Genomic DNA, 8514 nt, shown 5'->3' with positions numbered 1-8514 from the left:
CATTTGGGCAGATGAGCAAATAAAAATTTGTGTTAAGTAATGTTGCCCACCGCTTGGTGCTCTTTCTCCACCTACTGCATGACAAGAGGAATGCTCTACAGTCTCACTGAGCTACCTGAGAAGTGACCCTCTTCTAGTGCTACGCTCTGTTTTGCCACTGACTGAGTGTGTCTAATCTTCCTTTCTCACTCCAAAGTCCTGTCCGGCTCTCCTCTCTGACTCCCCAGTTTTATTCGCTGGGATACCTCTGTGTATTTCTCTCCTGCTGAGTGATTAAAACTCTCTGTTAATGCTGTTCGGTCTTCCTCTGGGCCTCTGTCGCTTTACAGCCCTGTTCCATAGTACCTAAAAAGTCGTTACTTCCAAAGAGCTGCTGCTCTTCTCAGCACCCCAGCAAAAAGCAGGCCATCCTCCTCTGAAGGGCATGAAGATTTGCCTGCTCTTATGGCCCCGCTGTGGCCATCCTCTTTTCAGTGTCCCAGCCTATGCTGGAAGCTGGCTCCCACCCCAGGGATGACCTGAGCGTAAGAGAGAGGAGAGAAAGAGGGCAGACACTAAATCTTCCCTGTGGTAACAAAATGTGGTCCTGGGGGCTCCATCAGCTCTGCTCCTCTCTAGGATGGGTAGTACTTCCCAGCTGGGAAGGTCTCACCCACGAGGAGACTAATTACCCTGGAAGCGGAAAACGAGGAACCAGACACGACCACGTTGGCTATAGTACTGGACCTGCTTGCTGCCCACTGTGCTCCCCCCAGAAAAGCATCCACAGAGGGCAAAGGGATGTTTCCTGATGGGAAAAGCATTCCCAAGAGCCTCACAACCCAGCCTGGCACAGAGTACCCTTCCCCCTGCTCCTCCAACCAACACAGCTAACACCAGCCATCATGCCAGTCCCTATGCGCTCTGCTCCTCCTCTCTTGAGCTACCTTCTTCTGGAATTTGGAGGTTTCTTTTTTTTTTTTTTTCTGAAGACAAGAGTTCCAAGAGGCTGCAACTGTGAGCGGGGTGGTCCGGTCCTTCAGCCACTGTGCACTGCTGCAGCTGCCCCACTTCATTTCAACCCCGTGCCCTGATCCAGGGGATCTGGTTATCTTGACCTGCTTAGTTGAAGCAGTAAACAATCAGCAAAGACAGTATCTGCTGTAATCAATAAAAGCATGAAAAAAGATGGGTGTATATCTTTGAGGAAATGAGGACTGCCTTCCTGAAAGCTGCTCCCCTCCCTCTGGGATTCCCAGAGCCTGAGAATTTCAGGCCATGTAAGTAAAAGTGCAACCCTTGCAACACCATGTAATAAATGTCTTGATACAAAGCAGAGGAGACGTTGCCCTGAAAAAAACCTGCCCTTCTTCAGTGAATGTTGTTGCAAGGGTTTTGACATGGCCGCACCATGGCTTACCACAGTTGGCAAGTGCTTTTTATCTCCATAAACTGTAGCGCAGACAATTTTTCCAGTGTGTTCACAGCATATCAGAAGCAATGTGCAGTCTTCGGTTGAGATCACAATATGCTCTACATCCATTTAGCATCTATTCCCATAGGTTGCCACACTGCAGAGTTGGCTTTTCCTTTACAAAGCACTCAGGCAAAACATGCCCTAGGGTCTGAAAATTTGCACAGCTCTGGAAGGGGTCAAGCAGGGTCGTTGTTACTGTTCCCAGTCTCACGTAGAAGACTTTTTTGAACCTCTGAAAAGCACCAACACTCAAACTGCCTGCAAGATGACCTGAGTGAGTCAGGAATCTCATCCATCCCATCAGCTTGCTCTAATCAGCATTATTCTCTACATAAGGGGCAGGCCTAGGTAGGTGCTCATTTTCAAATGGGCTTGCTTAGCTTTCATTTTCGCCCTTCAACCAGGATCTGATTTGCAAAGTGTTCATCTTCCAGCTCATCTGGGCCACAGACAACTAGATTTGCCCAAGCAGCCCCCAGGCAATGTGCCGTATTCTTCTAACACCTGGCCCAGGCACACATAGGCAAGAGGACGGAAGCGGTCTTGTCAGCCAAACAAAAGAAGGTGAAAAAGGGAAGAGCTGAGGCTTCCAGGGTGCTGCTGCCTAGTTTCACACCTCTCTTCCAGACAACAGTAGTTTTCAGAGGTAAGCACTGGTTTTAACTCGCCCCTGCATGCTTACTTCTCAAGCTGAATGCAGTTCCCCGGCCCAAACAGCCAAAGCTAAACCCTTCCAACACTGTACAAAATCCAGAGCTGAAATGTGTAGCTTGGGCCCTCCTCGGCTCTCTTAGCATGGCTGCTGCATCTGCGGCCAGGGAGGCTCCTGTTCTCCCACGTGCAGCTCCTCCTGCCCTTTGCACCAAGTCCTCTCCTAGCCCAGACGCGGCACACGCACCCTCTACGCTACATCCAGCATCACGCCTTTGCGTGAAGGGGGCAGACACGGGAGGGGACCATTAGCTCTTCATGGCTGCATGGACTTCTACAGTCTGCAGGCAAGGAGTGCGCTTTAGCCCAATGCCCCAGGGACTCGGTGCTGGAAGAGGGGCTGGCACACCATCGCCCCCCTAATCAGACAGCCACATTTGCAAGCCTGCTCCCCTCCTGCCCAGAGATACGTGTTGGAGATGGCACCCTGTGCTTGACTGGTGGTGGTTAGCGACTGACTGAGGATGAGGAACCACCAGAGAAGGTGAACTGAGCAGCAATTTCCTTTTTATTCCCCAACCTTTAGCTGGACTGTAGGAGTGCTCAGGACCAGGCACATGGTACCTACCACATCAAAACAGTGAAGAAGGACAGCTCTATGACACCTTGCTAATCCAGCTATGTAGTAGAATGTGTAAGTCTATACCAGCTGTTAACGAACCTGCATCAATATACCTGCTCAATAACCAAGCACTGCTAACAGGACATTTTTTGCAGCTGTGACTATAACACCACTTCTGCTCTAGAAACACAGTACAGCAAAATTCCCATGACATTCCAGTGAAGACAACTGCTTAGGAAAGCAGTTTATATGGGGGAAAAAACAAGCAGGCTCTTTTGTAGGCATTGGCATACTGATTAAAGTGCCACGTATCTTGCCTTAGGGTGCTCATCGTAGCTGCAGATTTGTCAAGAGAGACAAAGGGCAGAGAGAGCACGTGTGGAAAAGTGCATGACACAGGCTTGGATGGGTACCAGCTGCCTGTTCAGCCATGGCAAAGATGAAAGCAGTCCGGTTTAGTGACTGTTACAAAGGTAGACCAGCAATCCCTCTTCAACTCGTGGAGATGCCTCCCTCGACAGCCATTTCAAGGTGGTGAACATGCTTATCACACACCACAAATGCCACTTGCTTCAAAAGAACTTTCACACTGTTCTTCCAAAAAACTGTAGCAAGCGCGTGCACTTCTCAGGCCAACAGTTCAGCCATTTTCAAATAATTCCAAATGTCCCGTGTCAGGTTGGGTTACAGCCAGCCACTTTCAACCTCTGGATAATAACTTCTTCCCTAGAGGTGTGCCAGACACAGGCAGGAGTCCCAGGCAGAGCCAAGGACTCAGGTGGAGCCTGGCAGCCCCTTGTTGCAGGCTCCCTCCAATCTAAGTGCATCTTCAGGTATGAGTCTCTTGTTTTGTTAAGGAGAGTAAAGGAATACAATTCAGACCTTTTTTTTTGTGGTAGATGAGACCTGGAAAATCACTGGGACCTGTGGGACCAGCTCATTGAGACTGCGGCACCATGGCTAGAAGGTCTCCTGACCACTGCAGCGTGCTCCCGGTCCACCCTTGCAGCCTCCCTGAGCTCAGGCTGGAGGGGGTCTGAAGGCTGGGAGCAGGGGGGAGCCTCCCTGAGGTCAGGCTGGAGGGTGTCTGCGGGCTGGGAGCAGGGGGGAGCGAACCGTGGGCGGCTGAGGCGAGGGACCCCCCGGGCCCTTGGCAGTTGCCAGCCCGCTGCCGAAAGCTGTTCCAAGTGACAGGAGGTGCAATAGTAAAAAACCTTCCAGCTGTGTCAGTGAAGGGACAGGGGAGCCTCTTTGTGTCTGCGGGCGGGGAGCAGGGGGGAGCGAACCGTGGGCGGCTGAGGCGAGGGACCCCCAGGTCCCTTGGCAGTTGCCAGCCCGCTGCCGGCAGCTGCCCGGGCTCCTCTGCGGGGGGGCGCAGGGAGGCCTTTAGCCATTCAGTGCAATGAGCGGCAATATGGGCGAGAGAAGTGAAATCAGCAGCGTACATCTGAGACTAATGAGTGCCAGGGGCTACAGGAAAGCTGTTCCAAGTGACAGGAGGTGCAATAGTAAAAAACCTTCCAGCTGTGTCAGTGAAGGGACAGGGGAGCCTCTTTAATTTAGCCTCAGCTAAATGCCTGAGTAGCCTCATGCCGGTTGCTCAGCCACTGAGCTATGCCGTGCCTTCAGCTGCCCTGTCCTAGCAGAGCTCGGGGTCCCTCTTCATGACACCGTCACCTTCCAGCTCTCTCACTACCTCGTACCGACACAGTTAGCAGAAACTACTGCTCTTGCTGCGGTTGTTTTAAACGGATTTTAATCTTGTGGGAAAACAGTTGTCTGGTATTACTCCAGCATTCAGTATTGCTCAGCTCTAAAACCGGGCTCCTGGGAAACTCCCTTTGTCTTTTGCTAATCCAGACGAGGATGGTAGGTCCTTTCCAGGACCCTGGTTGTGCTGCACCCAAAGGACATTTCAACAGCTATCCAGCGCTGCGTAGGTTTCCTGCAGCAGATTTACACCCCTAGTGTTACTTACTGAGCTGGTGTTACTTCAGCTAGAGCTACTTTACAGTGCTAAAACTAGCACTGTAAATACTATCGATCTTGGTCCCTGCTCTGCAAAAAAAACCCAACAGTTCTCCTGCACATTGTGAACATTTGTTTCTTCCTAAGCTCCAGGGAAATGCTTTAATATAGCAAATAACTTAGCAGTAACAATACTGACCTTTTTTTCTAAGCCTCATCAGTTTCTTAGCCAGGTGGTAGCAAAGAAGTCTGTTGTTGCAGTTACTGCCCTGAAACTAAGGGCTAAAACAACAACAAGAAGAATTCACACGAGGCAACACAGCTCTTCAGCTGCGCCAAAGCCAGCGACTTTGATGCTTGTGCTTTCACAGGAATGACTAAACAGATCGATTAGATCTGCATCAGCCATTCTGCAAGTTGTAATTGGAAAATAATGTTTTCACAGGATTAGAGCTTCTTGCTTTGAAAATAAGCAGCTTGGCTTTGGGTAAAATTTTCCAAGGCACCTATGTGATGCAGAGAGCAGAGCCTGATTTCAGCATGGGTCAGCAGACCTGTGGCAGCTTACCTGGCCTCTGTAGGGCAACAGCGGCAGTGGAGAAATGACAGCTTCGGCTCGGGCTTCACCTCACGCTACCCCTCAGAGCCTGCTTGCTGGCGGGTTTCTACTGCAATTGCTTTTGCAGGGTGAATCTCCTCCTCGGCCTCTTTACCTGTGGTCTCCCTGACAAAAGGCCAGAAATGCAGTCCCACATGCGGGCTTACCTGCCGTCCATGTTATTTACCTGTGCGTTCACACTGGACAGGGACAGCCTGACCGGGGCTGGCCCCCACCTCTTGCCCATGTCAGGGAACATTCTGTGTGAAGGCAGGACGAGCACAGCAACCACAGTGCAAACACCTGTACACTGCAGTTGTGTAGGGCAGAGCGAACCCCTGGGAGCCGAGCAAAACCCCATGGCGAAACCACAGCCTCTCTTTCCCAGCTCTAGCCCCCTGGGGAAGCAAGAGGGGTTGCAAGCAGGCTCCACTGCAGCCCAGCGGCCTCTGGAGGGGCTGTCTGCTGCCGCAGGACTCTGCAGGGAGCTGGGAAAGCAGAGCTCACATGCCATAGCCTCTTTAGGCCAGACGTACCACACGAAGCAAAATGCTCCCGTTTTCCTCCCATGGGCTCCTGTTTTCCTCCCATGAGCTCCTGAGGTGTCACGTACCCATCCCCTCCCAGGGCTTCTCTGCAACCACCCCGCTCCTCTGCCTGCACCGGGAGTTTCCCCAAAGATATCACTTCACAACTCCTGCCGGTCTGGTAACACTTTCCTACGTGCTCCCATGCCGGTATAGGGTCAGGCAGCCTTTGCCAAGTTATCCCTCCCTCCTGCACAGTGGATCCCAGATTCCAGTCCCCTTACAGGCATCTTCTGTCCCCCCCAAGCTCTTCACACCTCCCAAACGATACACCAGGCTCCCCCAGCATTGCCCAGCATCTATGTACTGAGATGCAGGCAGGTGGCACAACGTTGCTGGGGGCTCCCTGCTGCTCAGAGAGGGTCCCAGGGGGGGACAGGGCAGCAGCACCCATGCTGCAGCCGCATCAGGGAGAGGCCACGCTGCAGAAGAGGGAGAGGCAGACTCCAAAGGAGCGAACGGCACGCTTAACATCCAAATCCTGGGGCAGCCCAGGTCTCCTGCCCAGGCTGCTGGGGCTCACAGGGGAAGAGCCTGGGCCCGCCACCTTGCTGAAGAGACTCTCCTGCTTCTGGCACACAGGGGTCACTCGCTACCCTGTGCTGGGCCATGCGACGTGCTCTGCCGGCCCCTCAGTGCCCATCCCGAGCACCTCAAACCATCAGCAGGGTCATCCTGGGAAACACTGCCCTGGGATTATGTCCAGCTCAATTTCTGCCAAGGATTTGTAGTGCTGCATTGGGTGAGCCCTTCCAGCTGAAGGCCACCGGAGGGAGCCCCAGCAAAGCAAATGAGGGCTCACAGGAGCTTCTGCATCCAACATTTAGAGCAGTGGCCTTCACCTGCTCATCCCGAGGCCCTTCAGAGTCAGGGGATTATTTTGCGGGAGGGTGGGGAAGGTGGTCATGGAAAGCAAACCGAGAACAGCACGTCTGCTGTCTGGAGGTGTCCATCACTGCACGTCCGTCTGCTTATTAGACCTTATCGCCCTGTACAACTGCCTTAAAGGAGGTTGTAGCGAGGTGGGGGTCGGTCTCCCAAGTAACAAGGAACAGGACAAGAGGAAACAGCCTCAAGTTGCACCAGGGGAGATTTAGATGGGATATTAGGAAAAATTTCTTCACTGAAAGGGTTATCAGGCACTGGAATGGGCTGCCCAGGGACGTGGTCAATTCCCCATCCCTGGAGGCATTTAAAAGACGAGCAGACGAGGTGCTTAGGGGCATGGTTTAGTAGTGGACAGGTACAGTTGGACTCAATGATCTTAAAGGTCTTTTCCAACCAAATGATTCTATGATTCTTCACTTGACCACAGGGCACGATGATGCAGAAAAGCTTGAGAGTCCCCATCAAGCACGTGTGCCACAGGGTAATGGAAACAGCCTGTTCACCTGGGCTTCTTACCTACGTCTGGCCCAGGAGAACTCCCACTGGATTTGGTGGGACATTTGTCTCACACAGGGAAGCAGCAAAGAAGCTTGTTACACGCGTACTGTGCCTTGCCTTTCTGCAGGCTGTAATGACCGGGCTCTTTTCCTAAACAAAACACCTTCTGTAAGTGTATTTCAGGATAAATCTGGCACGTTCTTTTTTTTGTGAACATGGAGCTGTGAGCAGAGTTCAACTGCAGACAGCAAAGGGAATGTGCAGGAGGTTCCCCCCCACCTACAACAGCTTGCTCTGATATTCCTGCTCTAGTTCACTGGCAGAAATACCTGCTATTTTTAGGTCTAATATTTGCTGATAAAAAAGTTCCACCGTGAGGGTACAATCCCACAATGGAGTTGACCTGAACAACTTTGCTGCTACAGAAAGGGAGAAGCCTTACACTCTCTTCCTCCTTCTACCCTATCCTCCCTGCTTTCCCTCCCTTCTCCCACCTTGTGCTCCCATCTGTGCAGTGCAGTCTCATTTCCCCTTGCAAATTCTGATTGCAAGATAAAATGATTCAGCTTATTAACCCAGCCATTTGAGCAAGTTCAATCTGCTTAACATGCAGTCAGGCAAGTATGAGAGATGGAACAAAATAAGCACTGGGAGGGTGGAGGGAAACCTGCCCCTTACACCATAGCGGAGCTAATATTAGCTAAGCTCCTGCTGTATCAGGAAACCATAACCAAATGAAGCCAGCTGGAGCCAGGTTGAAAATAAACAAAACGATGCAACAGGGATAGCGGCTCTGCAAGCGGCTTTCTGGAGGGCAGTGTATGCAAAGAACTTGCATGGGTTCTAGGGGCACTAGACAACTCCTTGGAGGAGAGATATAATAAGGGGTACTAAACTGGTGAAACATTAAAGGCTCAGGAAGTCCCCTAAGCTGAATAAAGTTGGAGGCTGGGAGTGTATCTGGGGAGACAGGGCAGATCAGGTATGCACACCCTGCTCTCTCTCGGGGATATGCCTTTTCTTTCGCCAGGCGCACACACCCACTAGTGATCTGCTGCCTCCAGCCAGACAGCAGTGCGTCCTCCTCTAGGCGGGGAGGGGATTCTCAGCATTTCCAGTGCAGAGTGGCCCATCCCTCCTGATAACCATGCAGCCACGGAAGAGCCTGGGCCAGCCTGTGCTCCACCACCATGCTGCAACAGCTGCTGCTGGCAGGAGGGCCCGCAGAGGCCTCTCCCGCGCCTTG

This window comes from Egretta garzetta, unplaced genomic scaffold (assembly GCF_000687185.1).
Source record: "Egretta garzetta isolate BGI_Z169 unplaced genomic scaffold, ASM68718v1 scaffold45, whole genome shotgun sequence".
Lineage (NCBI taxonomy): Eukaryota > Metazoa > Chordata > Aves > Pelecaniformes > Ardeidae > Egretta > Egretta garzetta.
This window is presented reverse-complemented; position numbering follows the sequence as displayed.